The sequence below is a fragment of the Equus asinus genome, chromosome 23 (genome assembly GCF_041296235.1).
Source record: "Equus asinus isolate D_3611 breed Donkey chromosome 23, EquAss-T2T_v2, whole genome shotgun sequence".
In the NCBI taxonomy this organism is placed as follows: Eukaryota; Metazoa; Chordata; class Mammalia; order Perissodactyla; family Equidae; genus Equus; species Equus asinus.
This window is the reverse complement of record NC_091812.1, coordinates 65,678,125-65,697,074: the sequence shown is the minus strand read 5'-3', so window position 1 is coordinate 65,697,074 and position 18,950 is coordinate 65,678,125. Positions and strand designations below refer to the sequence as shown.

Below are 18,950 nucleotides of genomic sequence, written 5' to 3'. Positions count from 1 at the left end.
AAAGCAGATGACCCTCCAGGGTGCCTGTGGCCTGCCCTGCAGATTTCAGACCTGCCAGCTCCACAATCATGAGCCGATTCCTTAAAATAAACCTCCCTCCCTCCCTCTCTTCTCTAGACACACCCACACGCATACACACACCCCGTCACTTCTGTTGCTCTGGAGAACCCTGAGTGATACAATCAGGGATACTGCATCCAAGATGCCAGCTGGCCTGGTGCTTTGGACCAGAACCTCTGTGTGGAGAGAGGCCCCCGTGAGCCCACGGTGCCCCATAGAGGGTCCCAACATGTGTGAATGATCTGGAACACAACGCCCAGCATCTGGCTGGGATGCAGAGCTGACTCCCCAGAAAAAAGGCCACATTACTTGTGGCCTCCAGTGGATTGTCACCTGCGCATTATCACTCAAGACAAACGAGAGGTGAGGAGGGGGCGTTGTGGGGTGGGTGAGTTTTACCATTCGGCTGAAATTACGATTAAGACTTGAGGAAAATAAGTTCTATTAGCTTCCTACTGGGCAGAGACGCCTCAGTCCACGAAGCTTCTGTAATGCAGACCTCGTGCTCTGCCGCAGCCTGCTTCTCAGGAGTGTGCACGCATGCACACACACACATGCATGGCACGTGTACACATATACTCACACTCACACACACACGGCTTACTACAAACACTGTTAATTCCTTTTCTCGGGCCCCACCATTCACAGGGGCCACTGCATGTCCTGCAGGTAGGCGCCAGGGTGGCACAGCCAAAGCTGACCAATGCCTGACTGAGAGCAACGGACATAAAAGGGCCTGGCCCCTCAGGGTACCTCCACCCCAGACAAGCCACAGGGAGCCGGCAATGGTCCCACAGGACCCCAGTCTGAGTCCACTCACATCTACTGACAAACTTACAGATGAAACATTTCAAATAGGCTTTTCTTTTCCAGAATACTCTAAAATGAACAAAACTCTTCAAAACAATACAACTAATAAAAGAACAACCCAATTTCTATTAAAAAGGGTGAAGCCCACCAACAGGTGCTTCGGGAGATAATATAAACAACCAACAAACCACCACCGAGCGATAAGGATGGAGACCATGACCTCCCCTTTCCCGATCGTCCGGTGAGGACTAAGCCCACCAGCAATGCTCTGTGGGCGCGAGGGGTGGGAGAGACCCTCGTGAGCTGGGGGCACAGAGCTGTCCTGCATCAGCTCAGCGACTGTGGCCAAAACTGAATACGATGCGCCTTTGACTCAAATATTCCCATTCTAAGACTCTTTCCTATAAAAACACTCACTGAGGTTCACCAAGAAACATGGCCGAGGATGTGGCAGATAGGGGAGATGTCCAAACTCCCGCCACAGGCTGTGGGCCACGGGGCACATGGCCCACGGGCTGGGAGACCCGGGACACATGCCAGTGGGGGTGCAGGGCCCTCACAGAGCACACATGTCTCTGCCTTGGAGCTGAGGGAGGAAAGCAAGCTGCCGACCCCCAAGGCGGTGACCACCCTTTGGGGAGAGCGCCGTCTATATGAATGTCCTGTGTGAGTGTCCACGCACGTGCATCTGGGTGTGTGAAAGGGAATGGACAAGCCCTGAGAAACACAGCATGGACGGTCGGCCCCCAGGGCTCAAGGCGGCAGCTTCGGCCTCTCTGCTTTCTGCCTTCGTTTTCAAAACAATAAAAACGCCGTTAAAATAAAGGAAAAGTTAGTCAGCATATCTGACTTCCTGTTCACACTAGAGATTCAACCAGTACTTTTGCAGAAACATAACTTAAAAGGACAGGCCCCACCGGCAGAGATAAAAACTCACCTAAACAGATAGAAGGGCTTCCTGTTTCCCCTCCGAGTCAAAGCACAGTTATTTCAGAAAGTGCGAGTTTCCACCACGCGCTTGCTCGCTTCTATCGCTTCCCACGGAGGAGAGAGCAGCCGCGGTTTCCATTTTCCTGCTGATAAAGCGCTGCTGAAGCACATCCTGGAGAAAGCAAACGCCTGCCAGACCCCGCCCGCCCCACCCGGCCGCCCGCTCCTGCCACCCCACAGAGTATTTCTGTCGCCTTCTCCTGGGCTGCAGCAGGTCGCAGAGAACGTCCCCCGGGAGCCTGTGGATGTCACCGTATTTGGAAATGGGGTCTTTGCAGGTGAAATTCAGTTAAGATCATTAAGTTAAGACGAGATCATCTGGGATCATCCAGGTGGACCCTAACTCCAATGACAAGTGTGCTTATAAGAGACACATGGAGGAGACAAACAAGGGAGAAGGCCACATGGTGACAGAGCAGAGGTGGGAGCGATGTGGCCACAAGCCACGTGTGCCTGGAGCCCCCAAAAGCTGGAAGAGGCAGGAAGGGTCCTCCCCTGGAGCCTTCGGAGGGAGCATGGCCCTAGGACACCTTGATCTTGGACTTGTGGCCCCATAACTGAGGGAGAAGGAACTCCTGACGTTTAAGCCCCGGTGGGTGGAGCTCCGTACGCAGCCCAGGAAACAGGCGTGCGTGCACGTGTTGTACGAGGCTGGAGCACACCTGCTTCACCGTCAGTTTATCGACAAGGCGGGAAGGCCTCCTGCCGCGCCCACCACGAAAACGCTCAGGGTGAAACTCAGGTGGTCATTTTTACCGCCCCGGTGAGGGTGCGCACTCCGCCCTCCCACCCAGCACTGTGTCCCGGGCTGCCCACGCCCCACCCAAGGCCCTGCCCACTCCCTGGGGAGCCATCACTTCCATTACAGTCAATCCTGCTCTTTACAACAAACCACCCTGGACTCAGTGGCCTGCATAGCCCGCTGTGCTCAGGTGCTGTGGTCCTCGACCAGGCCCCAGCAGGGACACTGCTCTCTGTTCTGACGTCTGAGGCCTGGGCCAGGGGGCCCGATGGTGAGGGCTGCAGCCATGTGAGGGCTGGAACCTCACACATCGGGCCCTGGCTCAGAGGGTGCGGAGACCAAGACTGCCCACTGCCGTGGCCTCCAGAGGCTGAGGCCTCCTCACAGCATGGTGGCCGCAGGGTGTCAACCCTTCCTTGGCATCTCAGGGATCCAAGACCCACGCTGTCCTGAGGCCACCCTGGCCCACGCATCTCAGTGACAGCAATGCCAACAGATTGCAGCCATGTTTTTAACCTGCCACAGCTGTCCTCCCCACCCAGCTTCCGGATCTTTCCCGCTTATTCTCGAGTTCCGACTCAGCGTTCCTGACCTCAAGAACTTGAGCCCATCCTTATTGGTCAACGCCTACCCTCAAGGTTCCCTCCCCGGTGGCACGTGACCCCCATCAGCAGGCTACACACTGTCGTCCAGCTGGAAGCACTGCGTCCTGTCTGCTCTCCCTCTGCCCAGAACTGCCGGATCTCGACCCCCCATGGCAAACACAGAGCCTGGGACACACCGGGCATGTCACGTGGAGTGAAGCGTGGCACAGGTGAATGAGAGGGGTCGATGCAGTGAGAGACAGAACCGCAGACCAGGGAAGGACCCACGTTATAGTGACCATGGGGGCTTCCACCCAGCCTTCCTGGGCCCGCCAGGTGGGGAGATGCAGAAGGTGGAAGGAGCTAGGTGCAGCTGAAGAGACCTCGAGGGCCCACCGGCAGCAGAGGTGGAGGAGGAGCAGGCCCAGGGCCCTCCCCAGAGGGCAGCTCCTGGTGGAGGGAGAGGGTTCGAGCCGGGCAGGAGACAGGGTGCCAGGGAGCAGGCCAAGACCTGAACTCAGGGGGCCCCGTCTCAGACACAGGTGAGCTGTCTGCCCAGGGAAGTGGAGCCCAAAACCTAGGACCCCCAGCATCCTGAATGGAGAACAAAGGGACGAGGATGCTCAGAGCCCATGCATAACAGCCCACGTCAGAAACCCTGCTAGCAGCACAGAGGTTCAGGGAGGCACCAGAACCGCGGTGCACGCATGCGACGGGATAGCAGCGAGCGGCACAGTGCCACACACAGGAGCAGAGTGACACCCATGGATGTGAGCTGCAGAATCCAGCATACACAGCAAAGCCGGCCAGGATGAGCCTCTGCAGCAACGAGCCGGGAAGCGGACCCTTGGGGAGCAGCGCCACACGGCCCAGGGCTGCGGGGCCAGCAGCATCCTAGGTGCCACAAGCTTGGGCTCCACTTGTGAGCAAAGCAAGCTGTGCACCGAGGCTGTGTGCACATCACATGTCTCACCGAGGAAGGAAGAGGGAAACGGGAAGACAGAACAGAGAGACAAGAGGGCAGGCTAGGCGGAGGCACTGTCATTTTGTTGTTGGTGACCTTCCCTCGAATTTCAAGATGGAGAAGGAAGCTGAGAGGCACGGCAGAGCGGGGCGAGGGGACCGCGGGAGGAGGGTGGCTGCGGGATGTGACTCCCCCAGCTCAGGCGGCCACAGCACTGGAGGGGTGCACTTCCCTGTCCCTCGGCTGCTTCTGCCTCCTGCTGCTCTCCTGGAACGCATCTGCAGAGAGGGCGCCCCAGGACAGCAGGCCCAGCCAGAGGCCACACATGGGTCACTGTGCTGGGCGGAAGATGACCGTGACACCACAGCCCCAAGACCACACTTCCTTCCAGGGGACTCGGCCCCTCTGGCTCTGAGCAGACGGGCATCCACCCTGTCAAAGCACAAAGACAAGCCCAGGCCACGCTGCATCCTCGGAGAAGCACCCAGCCCTCCCAGCCGGCAGCTGACGGGCACTGCCAGGCTTCCAGAAGGTGGTCCGTAGGAAACGGCTTCTGCGCACAGGAGCCACGCCACTGCTCCTCTGACCCCGGCCCGGCCGTCCACGGAGGCTGACCCCCGACGTGGTTAACGAACGGGGCTCTGTGCTGGTGGAGCCGCAGAGCAAGCGGTCACTGCAGATGGACAGGATCTGTGTCTCCCCAAAGGCCTGAACTCCAGGCCCTCAGCATCTCCCGGCTTCGCTGGTGAAAACCAAGCCCTGCCCCGCGAGGTCTGGTTCATGCAGTGCGAGGCTGTGGGCCCCACACGGAGAGGCTGCATCTTTACAAAACGGCCACTGCTTCCAGGGAGGCCCAGGGAACCCAGGGGGGCCTCACAGGATCCCACCACTGAAATCCAAGCCATGCCCTAGGATTTCAAAGACATGCCAGCAATGCACTTCTGCCCGCCAGGGACTCTGCGTTGACCCAGTTTCCACACCCCGTGGCTCCTGAGCACACAGTGCTGCAGCAGCCCCTGTGCTCCAGGCTCCGACCTGTGCTCAGCCTGGGACATGGAGAAACCAAGGACAAGGGACCCACAGGGACAAGTCCGCTGATGTGGGAAATAAATGAAAATATGCAATGTGCACATATTGACAGAAGGCCAAAATTAAAAACGTCCGCACAGTCACACAGAGGACCAGATGTCAAATGGGGATATTTTTCAACCTGGGGGGTAGAAACAGAGTTTTAAATAAAATGCAATTGAACAAAATATCAGAGAGCATCATATGTAGCTAAGGGTGAGTGCTCTGTTGAGGAAAACTGGTTTTAGTGGTGTGTGTGGGGACAGTGTGTGTGCACGTGGGCGCTGCCTCACAGTGTACGATGCATGCCTCACCGTGAGTCATCCTCAGGGTCTGAAAGCAGCCGGGCTCCCTGAGTGCCGTGAAGTTTTAATAGTCTAATAAAGAATGTTTTTGGCAATGTTATACACGCACTGAAATCTCTCGGAAGCTTGGTTTTAAACATAACACTGAATTCCACAGGCATCCTGGTTCAAAGTTTGCCAAAAAGGGATATTTCACGTCATCTCATTTCATAATCTCGCAGGCCCCCAGGAACCACTGCTGCTGACTGTGCTCACAAGGAGGGGCAGGACTTACTGAGTCCATGCACCCTCCCCCCCCCCACGGCGTGACAGGCCTACGCAGGCCCCGGGCCAGCCCCACGCCACTGTCATAGCAGCTCTCACAGCACCACGTGCAGGAAGGGAGGGCGTGTGGGCCCACCTCCCGTGCTGGCACAGAGCAACCCCACCCTCCCCTCTGTGGCTGGCGCTGCCCCCGCTGGTGTGGGGGAGGCCAACATGCAGCCCTGCTTCCCACACAATGTTTTCCACTTAAAAGGACAACAAACAGCAGAACTCCCAGTGCCTTTTAAGCCGGGCAGGTATAACAAGTCTAAGGAAAGCGTGTCGGGCTCTCAGAACACACGGGCTGTGTGTGAGTGTGTGTGTGTGTGTGTGATAGAGAGTCGTGGTTTCCATTTTTTTCCTCGTATTCTCCCTTTATGATCTCCACTTTACAATCTCCATAACAAATATTACTACAGAAAATCAGACACACGCAGACCAGCACCAAAGAGAAAACAATAGGGACGTCACCAACTACTCACATGACCAGCACTCTGGACACGGTCTCGAGTGCTCTCTGGGCGAACTGGGTCCTTGCTGTACACACCACGGTAGGGACGGGTTTGGCATTTATGTGTTATGTTGGTCTTCCACTGCATTAGTCACGTTTCACACTATTATTTTCAGAGACTCCTCATCTGACCGTCTGTCAGTGGCTTTCAGCTTCTATCTAGGTTTTCTGTTATAAACACTGGGAGACACCTTTTCCAATGAACGCTTGTTTACATCCATGATTCCTCAGGGTAAAGTTCTAGATGCTGAACCACAATGGCCGAGGGCACGCGCCCTTAAAACGCCTGACCCATGGCCGTCCCTCGGAGCGCGTCAGATTCTCTATAGGGACAGCGCGCCTCCCTGTGGTTGCCAGTCTCAGCTCCTGGGCCCACTCTGCACTTCGCCACTTCCTGGATGAGCGACCCCGTGAGTAAGTGTCCTATCTTCTCTGTTCTCTACATCCTCACCTGCAGAAGAGGGAAGAATGGTCCCCATGCGACAGGACTGTGTCAGGATTCCACGAGACGGCACAGAGGCATTTGGCATGTCACTTACCATGAGGTCACTGTGAGTCTCGCCATGTCACGCTTCCCATCAGGGCCTCCCCGTCTCCACCCCTGCCTCTCCCACTCGTTGATCAGAGGTGCCAGTCACCCCCAAACATGCGTCTGACCGCATCAGCTACTGCTCAAACTCTTGCACAATGAGGCCGAGTGAAAGAAACCGAACGCAAGGCTGCAAACCGTATGACTCCACTTGCACAACATTCTGGAATGGTCTCTAAGGATGGGAAACAGATTCTGCTGGGGGCGGGGGAAGGACCTACTCAAGGGGCAGAAGGGAATTTATAGAGTTACAAAATTTTCCACATCTTGATTTGGCGGTGGTCACATGACTATGTATCAAACTCACGGAACAGGACACTAAAAAGAGAGAATTCTGCTGTATGCAAATTACACCTCCGTAAATCTGCCTTAAAAACAAACACAACCTGCAGAGAAGGAGTCTAAACCATGTGGTCTGGTGTTCCAGGCCTCGTCACCTGGCCCGGTGCCCTCCTTCCGATCTCTCCCTCACGCCAGGGTCGGCATTTACTGAAGACCCTCCTCATCCACAGGCCCGACCACGGCCAAGGCTGCCTGGACCACCAGTACGTAAAGATTATCCCTCCTGCCTCTACCTCAAAGGTGCTCAACCCTGGCTGCACGTCAGAATTACCTGAGCAGGTGTCAAAACCAGCGGTCCGTGCCTTCCTTCCCACCCCAACAGATTCTGATGTAACTAGGGGTGGGGCCAGACACTGGGGTTTTGCTTTGCTTTGCTTTGTTTTTTTCAAGGACCCCAGGCCCAGAAATTAAAGAGGGAACATCATACAGATCCTACTGGCATGAAAAGGATAATAAAGGAATGTTATGAACAACATTATGCCAACAAGTTTGATAACTTAGATGAAATGGACAGATTCCTGGAAACACACAAATCACCAGGACCAACTCAAGAAGAAACAGAAAATCTTAACAGCCCTACATCAAGAAGCTGAACTCATAATCAAAAGTTCCCCATAAAGAAAACCCCAGATGGCTTCACTAGTAAAGTCTCCAAATATTTAAGGAAGAAACAACACCAATCTTACACAAACTCATAAAAATAATAAACGAAGAGGGAACGCTTCCCAAATCATTGTGTGGGGCCAGTATTACCCTGATACTGAAACCAGACAGGTGTTACAAGAAAAGAATACAATATCCCTCATGAATACAGTTACAAATATCCTTAACCAAACTGTAGCAAACTGTACCCAGAAATGTATAAAAACAGGACCAACTGGGGTTTGTGCCAAGAATGCAAGGACGTTTAATATTCTTAAATTAATCAATGTAACTCACCATATTTACAAAAAAAACCCCATACGGTCATCTCAATACATACAGAAAAAGCATTTGACGAAATTCAACATTCATTCACGATAAAACTTCTCTACAAACCAGAAAACATCCTCAGCCTCCTAGAAGCCACGTGTGTGACACCTTCACCTAACATCACAGTCCAGGAAAAACACTCAGTTCTTTCTTCCTAAGATCGAGAACAGGCAAGAATGTCCAGTTTCACCACTTCTGTTAAACATTGTACTGAACATCCTAGACAATAGAAGAAAAGAAGAAAAGAAATAAAAAGCCTTCCAATTGGAAAGACAGCAGTACAATGGTCCTACTCATAACAGTCAGATTATCTATACACAAAATCTTAAGGGACTACAAAAAAAGCTAAACAATTCAGAAAGGTCACAGGACAAACAATATTTAAAAAATCAATTGTATTTCTATACATTAGCAATAAACAATTGCAAAATAAAATTTTTAAAAATCCCTCTATAATAAACATTCAAAATACTTATGAACGGATTTGATACACTACACAGAAGACCTGTACACCGAGCACAAGTCACTGCTAAGAGACATGAGGGGGACGAACAGATGGAGAGCGTCCACACTCGCTGGCTGAGAGATTCAGTACTGTTAAGACGCCAATTTTCTCCACATTGACCAATGGATCAATTGACTGGATCTAAAGCAATCCCAGTGAAAATCCAAGCAGGCTTTTTTGGTGGAAATTGACAAGCTGATTTTAAATTTATATAGAAATGCGTAAGATCCAGAACAGACAACACGAGGCACAGCTGGAAGGCTCACGTTACCCGATTCTAAGAGTTATGTAACGTGACAGTGAGGAAGACAGCGTGGTGTGGGGGCTGAGGAATAAGACCCAACAGACCAGAACCAAGTCCAGACACACAGCCACACAGAGGCACTCAGTTCCTTTCCAAACCTGACGCCAACATAACTCAATGGAGAAAGGATAGTTTCTTTAACAAATGGTGCTGGAACGACTGGATAGCCACATGCAAACAATAGACCTCAATCTTTAGCTCTTTCCAGTTAACATGTAATTCAAGATGGATAATAGATCTAAACTGAAAAGCTAAAACTATAACGTTTTTGGAAGAAAACACAGAAGAAAATCTTTATGATTATGGGTTAGGCAAAGATTTCTTAAGTAGGACACAAAAAGCACAAACTACTCAACACGATTGATAAAACTGGACTTAGAACTAAAAGCATCTGCCCTTTGAAAGACATCATTAATAAAATAAAAAGGTAAGCCAGACTGAGGGAAAATACTTGCAGTTCAAATATCTGACAGAGGATTTGAATCCAGAACATGGAAAGGACTCTTAGAACTCAAATATATGAAGACAAAGAGACCAGTTAAAAAGCTGGCAGAAGATCTGAACACTTCAAAGAATATATACGAATAGCTAATAAGCACACGAAAAGATACTGAACTAAAACCTTAATAATGCAGGACCACAACATACTGAGTAGAGTAGCTAAAATTAAAAAGACTGACGACAGCAAGTTTTGGCAAGGATGTGGAACAACTGTACTCTCACACATTAGCATCGGAGATGTAAAATGATACAACCACGTGGAAACAGTTTGCCAGTTTCTTACAAAGTTAAATATACATTTACTACACAACCCTACAATTCCAGTCCTAGGTAGTTACCAGAGAGAAATGAAAACACACATCCACACTAAGATCTGCATACGAATGCACAGAGCATTCTTTACACCATGTCTTATTGTGGTAAAATACACATAACATAAAATTTATCATTTTAACCATTTTAAAGTGTACAATTCAGCAACATTGAGTACATTCACAATGTTATGCACCCATCACCACTATCTAGTTCCAGAACATTTTCATCACCTCCAAAGGAAACCCCATACATATTAGGCACTCACTCCCCATTTGCCCCTCCCCCAGTCCCTGGCGACCACTAATCTGTTTTCTGTCTCTGTGGATTTGCTTGTTCTGGACATTTCTTATAAATGGAATCATACAATTTGTGCCTTTGTATATCTGACTATTTTCACTTAGCATAACGTTTTCAAGAGTCATCCATGTTGTAACATGTGCCAGTGCTTCATTCTTTTTTATGGCTGAGTAATATTCCACTGTCTGGATGGACCACATTTGTTTATCCATTCATCCACTGATGGCCATTTGGGTTGTTTCCATCTTTTAGCTACAGTGCTGCTATGAACACTCATGTACAAGTTTTTGTTTGAATATCTGTTTTAAACTCTTCTGGGTAGATATCCAGGAGTAGAATTGCTGGGTCATATGGTAATTCCATGTTTAGTTTTTTGAGGAATCTCTAAACTGTTTTCCAAAATTGCTGCACCATTTTACGTTCCCACCAGCAATGTATGAGGGTTCCAATTCTCCACCTGATCCCCAACACTTACTATTGTCCATTTTTTTCCTAAAAGCCATGCTGGCGGGTGGGAAGTGGTCTCTCACTGTGGTTTTGCTCTGTGCTTGCCAGTGACTAACGAGCTGAGCATCTTCTCATGTGCTCATCTGTCATTTGTACATCTTCTCTAGGGAAATGTTTGCTCATGTTTAACTGGCTGCCTGTCCTCTTGTGTTCAGTTGTAGCTCACAGCCCTGATACTCACAACAACCCAGAACAGGAGGAATCCAAACATCCACCAGCAGGTGAAAGAATCAACAAACCACAGTACACCCACGCAATGAAACAGGATTCAGAGATAAAAGGATACGAAGGACCAGTATGCACAGCGAAGCAAGAATCTCAAAAACACCAAGGTGAGAGCAGACGCTGGACCCGAGAGTCTGTAACATACGTCTCTGTTTTGAAACTCTTAAAGAAACAAATCACCTATAATAATCTAATCTCAGCAGATCAGGGATGGCCTGGGCGTGGGGCTGAGGACAAAGGGACAACAATTTGGGGAGTGCTCACGGGCCAATGGTCTCTGTTGCAACTGCTCAACACGGTTGCACCAGCGCAAAGGGAGCCACAGACGACCCCAGGTGAATGGATGGATGGGCGTGGTGCATCTGACCTGCAGGCCAGGTTTACCCACCCCTGGCCTGTATCGTTATTACCGTGGCAGCTGCATAACTATGCATTTATCCAAGCTCACTGAGGAACACCTAAAACAAGTACCTTTTATTGAATGCAATTTAAACCTCAATAAAATTGACTTAGGAGACACTGTTTGGAGGGGTAAGGACCCTGAGTCTAATGTGCCTCCAGAGTGACGACCGGGGCCCTGCCCTGCCATCCTGGCCCCCGCAGGGTGCACCCACCCACGGAGGGCTGTGTCTTAGTACAGCGGCTCTTAAGCCACACAGTAAGTCAGCATCCACCGGGCAGCCTGTTCTAACCGAGCTTCTGACTCAGGGGCACAGGGTGGAGTGGAGATCCTGCACTTCCGACAGCGATGCGATGCCACTGGCATGGACCACACCTTGGGAAGTGCTCTCTCGTTCATCTAGCGTTCGGCAGGTGTAGAATGAAGTCAGTGTTACAGATAAAACCCAGGCCCTCGCTAAGGTGGGGCCCGAGTGTAGGAAATGCCAGGCTAACATCAGGAGGGAAGCGCTCACGGTCTGGCTGGCAACAAGACAAACCAGAGGATGAGGCCCTACTTTCAGCCTTGGTTTCTGGCCAGACCGGTCACACCCTGAGTGCCCACCCCTGCCCATCCCACCCCCCCGTGCCCTTCTCCATCCCACACAGCTGTCCTCCCCATCCACCTCTGCCCAGGAGCCTAGCCAACCCTGCTCTCCAGGCCTCCTGCAGCCCACCCCCATGAGCACTCCATCACCCGTGAGCACTCCATCACCCCTGAGCGCTCCATCACCCCTGAGCGCCCCACCTCTGTGCCCAGAGACTCGGCTTCCAGGAGCATCCACGCCCATTCTCTGTGCCCTGGCCCCCATCCTCTGTCTGTGGACCCCAGGGCCAAGCAGATGCCCAGTGGCCACTAGAGGTCAACAAAAGCTTGCGGGGGGACAGCTGGCCTGACATGGGAACCCCTCCCGTCTGCCTCATCTCCCTCATCCCAGGGGAGGACTCTGGCAAGTGTCTCCCCACTTTCTTCATGCCCCCCCACCCCCATCCTCCCCTTCAGGACAGAAACCTGAAACAGAAGCCTTCTCTCAACCTCACGTGCCCCTCAGCTCCTCCTGTACTTCTCAGCTCTACTCACAGCAAAACTGTCGAAAAAGTTACAGACTCCTGCTGTCTCAAGCTCCCTTCTGCCCCTGGTAGACTCTTGGCCACTCAGACTTCTTGTCCAGTCACCAGTGACCTCCATGCTGCTAAGGTCATTCTCCAAAGTCAGTTCTCAGTCCTCGCCTCCCTGGACCCCTCAGCCGGGCAGTCCCCCGACACCATGCGTGTTCTGCAGTGGCCCCAGACGCCCCAAGACACTCCTGGCTTTCTCCTGCCTCGCTGGCCACTCCTCCTCTCATCCCTAGACTCAGCTTTTGGACCACTCCTCTCTTCCATCCATCCCACCCCCTTGCTGCCTCGTGCTGACTCCCATCAGCTCTGTGCCGGCAGTGGCCAGGGTCACTGCCCCAGCCCAGGCCACTCCTCCAAACTCTAGTCTTGTTTGTCTGACAGGCAGGCCCCTCGCCGCCTCCACCTGGACGGTGATGGAGCTCACAGGTTCCATCTGGAGAGCCAGCACTCCTCCCGAATTCCCCACAGCTCCTCTGCCACAGCCGTCCCATCCCAGGATGATGTTGACTCCATCCTTCCAGGTGCCTGAACCAAGAATCTTGGGGTCATCTTGGACTCCTCTATTGCTCCAACTGTCCTGCTGGCTCCATCCTCACAACAAACCCACAATCCAGCCAGACGCCCCAACCTGCCGGGGGTTGCTCCTGTCCCTGCCGACAGCCACTCTGCTCTGGCCTTGTTCACATGTGCCTAGATGTCCCCAGGTCACTCCTCACCTCCTCCACACCACCAGCTCCGGGCGGCCCCCAGCCCTTGCTCCCGGGAGCACGTGGCCCCCGCCGTCTTTCTCCCAGCACCATGGCCCCACCTGGGACGGAAGCTGGTCTACTTCCTCTCCTGCTTGCTTTCTGGCTCCCTCTGCTCAACCATGAGGTCCAAGTGGGCGGGGCCTCTGTCTCGGTTTCTGGCTGTAACTGGAGCTCAGTAAACACTTGCTGGGGACGCGGTCAGACTCTGTGAAGTGGACGAATCTGCGAGGTGAAGGGTCTGAGAGGTAGCTAACTTCTTCACCCCAACAAAGATGGGCTGCGTGCTGGGACGTCACCCACAAAGGACACAGAGCTCCTGAGCTCCCTGAACGGCCAGCACAGCCCGACTGCGGTGGGACCCCCAAAGCCTCCCAGAGGACGGGAATGCAGGCATGCACCCGAGCCGAGTAGAGCAGGGGGTTGTGTGCCACACGCCTTCCCACACAGGTGACTTTCGGCCACACAGAAACCACCTCGGCTCAGGGCAGCACCCGGCTGAGCCCTCCCACAGCCACGGAAAACACAGGTCAGCATCAGCACCCAATGCCAGACCAGGGCAGGTGCTCTGCCCGCTGTTACAGCAACTCCAATTTCTTGCCATAGGACAGGAAAATAGGGAAAAATCCTAGAATTCCAGTCAACTTGTACTTTTCACTTCATGGCTTACCATTTTCACGCTTTTTTGTTAGCGTGGATTAAGGGTACTCAGCATACCCTCGACTACATGAAAGAGAAAACAAAGCAAATCTCAGAAATGAGTGGAACAGCCCCTGAGGCAGGGTACCCCCCGGCAGTAGAAACCCACCTGCCAAGGCTCCAGACCATCTTTGCTCTTGTTTCTGGGCCAAGTTCCCCGGACATGCTGCTCCACCTGAACCAGGCCCAGGGGGGTCTGAGCTGAGAGCCGCCCACCCCACGGCCCAGGCCTAGGCTGGCGCATACGGCCTCAGCTCACAGGCCACTTGCGGGAGGACAGGCTGCTGTTAACTGTCAGGGTCTGGGCCCTGTGCCCCCTGATGCCAAGGGCAGGGTATCATCTCCATCCTTTCACGGCCCACGGAGCAGACACAGAGCATCACTGACCATCGACCCACTGAGAGCTTCAGTTTAGCCATTTCACCCATTATTAAGTTGTGGAGGAAAATGAATTTCTACAAATCAAACTCCATTTGAAGTAAACGTAAATTTAGATTTAGAAACTTAGCACATTTAAAATAGGATGCTGTATTACCTAACGGAGACCGCTTTCTTGAAGGTTAATTTCCGAATTACAGAAGGAATTCCGTTGTAACAGAACAAACTGCACAAAAGTACGTATGGCGGAAAAAGAGCACACGCTCCTTCCTCTTCCTCTCCCCCACCGCCCCTCCCACCACTCACTCACACTCACAGCCTGCCCAGCACTCACACGTACTCACACACATCTCAACTCACACACTCAGACACTCTCACTCTCACACACCTCCTCCAACACACACAGGCACACACACACACACACACGCCCGCCCTTCCCTCTCGCCCGTCACTAACTGCACAGCCACTTTTGCTCGGGGCTGCATCCCTGGAGCCTGGAGCACCGCCTGCCCCGCTCGTCCCCAGTGGGCTCTCCAGCACCGTCCAGTCAATGAACGGTGTGCATCCTTCCAGACCGTGTCCACAGGAAGCACCGACACATGCACGTGAATGGACCGCTCTACCCACTCCACGCTGAGTGGCGATGTTTTTACTTAATATGTTGGCATTGCTTTCAAAGGCAACCTCTGACTGTTTCATGAAGTGAAGGATCCTAGGGGATGTTTTGGGGAGGAATGGGGTTCTTAGATGATAATCAACGTTTTATTATGAAGAACTTCAAAAATACACAGAATGGACAGAAGAGAATAATGCACCCGCAGACCCCCTCACCCAGAGCCGACAACCACCCCGCACGGACAGTCCTCCCCTCCACAGCCCACTGCCTCCTCCCCACGCTGATCCAAATGGATCCCAAACACTGCATTGTTCCTTCCGCGGGCACTCCAGGACCTGTCACTCAAAGGCAAAGATGGTTTTAACAAAACCACAGTGCTGCTATTAAGCACTACAAGCATCCTTTGCAATCATCGCTCACTCAACAAATGGCCAACTGTCTCGTAAAGACTGTAAGTTTTGAAAGAGTGATTCTCGCGTCAGAGGCTGGTCTGACTGCATCCTGTGCAAAGCCTGCACCCCCAGGATGCTGTGCAGAAGTGCCCCGGGAGGGGGGCAGTCTCTGCTTTCACGAGCAGCATCGGAGACTTTTACACCGAATGCCCCCATGGCCCCTGGAGGCTCACATGGGGTGGGGGTGGAGGGGGCTGTCGGAGGATAGCACCCGGCTTGCTGTGATCTCCAGGAGCAGCAGCAAGGAGCCGGCCCGGAGTGGCTGCCAGGTACATGTCTGCGCAGGGGGAGGGTCAGGCAGGCAGTAAAGCGAGCCACTCCACGGAAGACGGATGAGCCAATTCGCTCATCCCCAGGATCACCTTAATGGGCATAGTGAATAACACCACCCAGCTCCAGGCGAGGCCCACTCGCCGGGCCATCTCCACTTGCCTGAATCAGCAGATATTTCCTGCTAATAAATCTCTGCTTTCCCAAGTGGCCTCCAGACGGCAGGCGAGCCGTGAGCTGTGCCAAGCCTCCAGCACAGAGGAGCCTGCTAAACCAGCCCCGCTCTCGGGTGACACCCAGAGATGTCCCCAGACAGCCACGGGCCCCAGCGATGTGACTGAGCTGTGGGAGCTATACCTGCCAAGCCCAGGGGGAGGGGGGGAAGACCTCCCACCACGCCTCTGTCACCTTCGCTGCCATCTCCTTCCTACCTCTCCCCTCCCTTCTGCAACAGGAAAGGTCAAGAGAGAAACAGCAGCCCCCAGGTGGGACCTGCAAGGACCACAGCTGTTCTCCCAGGGACCACCCTCGACAGTCAGCCAATGACAGATTCATCTGTACATCTCTACACGGCCAGCCTCACCCCCACAGCCACCCCTATAGCTGGACAGTCAACAGAAGAGCTTGATGGCTGGAGACTGGGGGCACAGGCGCACTGCTGGCCACCTCATCTTCCCAGTTCTTTCAACCAAGCAAATTCTTAGCACGACAGGGAAGCTGCTGTAAATGATGAAACAATCAGGAGGCGAATTCACTTCTACAGCATCAGGGGCCCAAGCCAGGACACTGGGACACCTGGGGGGACACGGGTCACAGCTGCCCCCCTAGGGGCTCTGGCCGGAGGCTCACCACACAGGACAAGAGGGCAGAGGAGGCTCTGCAGCCACCCTTCCAGCCCCTCCATCCCCCCCCGAAAAAGGAACCCAAAGGGAGACTGTGGGAGATGCAGGCTCCTTCTAGAAGCACAGAAGACCGACGAGACAACCATTGATCTTTGCAAAGAATTATTGATTTTGCTGTGTGCTGGCAGTAGCGGCGGGTCCTCCCCCACTCAGAGCCGGCCATTAGCACACATCCCTACCCGCCCCCCTCCCCCCCCCCCCAGCACTGCCCTCCACATCCCTGCCTGGTGCGGAGACCGGACCGAGATGGAATCAGCCTCGGCTAACGCACACAGACAGGGTCACAAGTGATGATGTCATCAGGTCATCTCCCCAGCCCCAGACCCAGGGGACAGCTGTGCGGCATGGCCTTGCACCACAGCTCAGCCCGGGTAGGCGCACCGCCTGCCAGGCCCCAAGCAAGGCCACCAGAGTTCCCCAGTCACAAAGGAGAGGTCTCTGCAAGGCTGCATTTTCTACCAGACGCGTGTGCTGGTCAGGAGGGCGGGCAGAGGAACTCATCGGCACCATTTCAGAGGGCAGACAGATGGACAGATGGCAAAGCCCATCACGGGAAGCCAGTCCCCCTCCTACGCCAGCTCTAGGTCCTGCAACAGCATGCCAGGGAGGGACCCGGCACAGTGGCCTCTCCGTGCCAGGGCTGAGTTCTTATTTCTTGATCTGATGTACCTGCTGGGTGTGCTAAAGACACTTTCAGTCTGAAGCTCTGGCTCCCGGGTGTGAAACGTCCCACTGGGACCCTCACAGTCCCCTTGTTCCTGAAGGTTTCGTCCCTGGTAGGACGCGGTGCCAGGAGTTCCTCAGAGCAGCGCTCTTTATTCTTCTTTATTCTTGCAGACGATGTGCACAGACACCAACCGTTTCAGTGACAATAGGGGGCATTATCTTCTAGAATCCTGGCCTCAGCGCTGGCCGAGGCAGCCTGTTTCTGGGACACAGTAAACATTCCCAAATAACGGCGCCCAGGCAGCCAGCAGGCAGGCCCCAGGCCTGGGGTAGATATGAGGTGACAGGCCACCAGTGTCACCTCACTCCCTGGAAAGGAAACTTCCGCTCAGTGGCGCCTAGTGGATTTGAATAGACTCAGAACAGGAGGGCTGGCCCCTTGGCCACAGGCCTCAGGTCTGGCCTGGCCTGCGGGCACCTGGCCACCCACGGCCTGGATGTGCTCAGCAAAAGGGGAGGTTTTCAAAACAAAAGCAGAGCAACTTAGCACGGCACACGCTACAGAGGCCGGGCCCAGCCCTTGACAACAGGCCTCGTCCTCAGTGAACTGCCCACCTAAAGACTCCCACGCACCCCCACCCCCAATAGGAAACTAAAGAAACGAAGAGGAGGACCCAACTCTCCCTTCCATGTTTACACGGGCAAAACCCCAGTGGACACAGCCCCCTGCAGCTCACGAGCCGCCTGCAACAGGTGCAGCCCGAGCCCAAACTGGTGATTCTCCGTGGCTCTTTCTAGAACCAGGCAGCCAAACCCTAAAGGAAGCCGGGGCCTGCAGCACTGTGCCGCGGCGCGAGCTGCCCCACCTGTCTGAGTGCGCGGCTCCGGTCCTGCGCGCGGGGCCCCGGCCTCCGCGACAGAAATAGAAGCCGCGGGGCCCCGCCAGGCCGGAGGGGCTGGAGCGGGGCCGGGCGACAGGAGCGCTGCGGGCCTGGCCCAGCGCGCCGCCCCCTCCCGGCCCGCCTCTGCCGCGCGCCCCGCGCCCCCGCGCCCCCCGCGCCGCAGCGAGCCACCTGCGCGCCGGGGCCGGGAGGGGGCCGGGAGGGAGCCCGTAGGGGAGGGGACCTGGAGGTCCGGCGATCCGGGGAAGGGGCTCTGGGAGGGTCCAGGAGTCCGGGGAGGAGGCTCCGGAGCGGGGGCTCCGGAGCGGGGGCTCCAGGAGGGGTCTGCGGAGGGTCCCGCGCCCCCGCGCACCTGCCCGGCCCGCGCTCCCTCCCCGCCGGCCCTTACCTGGCGCGGCGCGTCCTGGCGGCGGAGAGCCGGCGGGGCCCGGCCGGGAGCGCGGGCGCAGGAATGGCGGCGGCGGCGGCGGCAGCGGAGGCCCGGCTCGGAGGGCGGCGGAGGCCCGGCTCGGCCCGCGGCGCGGGGATGCTGCGGCGCGCGAGGGCGCGGGGCCGGCGGGCAGGCCCCTCCTCCACGCCCCTCCTCCCCTTCCCGCCTCCTCCCTCCTCCCTCCCCTGCCCCTCCCTCCGCCTCCTCCCGGCCCAGCTCCCCGCCCTCCTCCTCTCCCCACCCTCTCCTTTCCTCCCGTTTCTTCACCTTCCTCCATTCCTCCTCCACCCCGCCCTCCTCCCCCTACCCACCTCTGCCGCCTCCCACCTCCCTCCCTCCCTCCCCGCACTAGGCCCCCAGAGGCTGTCCCCGCGCCATGGCCAGGCCTCTGCTGGGTCCAGCACCCATTCTGATGAAACACCCAGTTACCCCCTCCTC

General features: G+C 54.7%; 1 protein-coding gene across 18 annotated transcripts in view; it reads right to left on the bottom strand.

Moving 5' to 3' along the window:
• The window catches only part of SEMA4D (semaphorin 4D), a 112,953-nt gene extending 94,314 nt beyond the window's left edge, over nucleotides 1-18,639 (bottom strand). For 3 of the 18 annotated variants that reach the window (XM_070495880.1, XM_070495881.1, XM_070495865.1), the window contains exon 1: nucleotides 18,471-18,636. The gene's annotated coding sequence lies outside the window, so the exon portion shown is untranslated. Of the gene's footprint in view, nucleotides 1-1,807; nucleotides 1,947-13,167; nucleotides 13,307-17,183; nucleotides 17,379-18,046; nucleotides 18,094-18,470 lie in introns of those variants that run through there. The other 15 variants (XM_070495885.1, XM_070495869.1, XM_070495876.1 and 12 more) reach the window with 11 other exon arrangements.
• Between the last annotated feature and the right edge of the window lie 311 nt (nucleotides 18,640-18,950).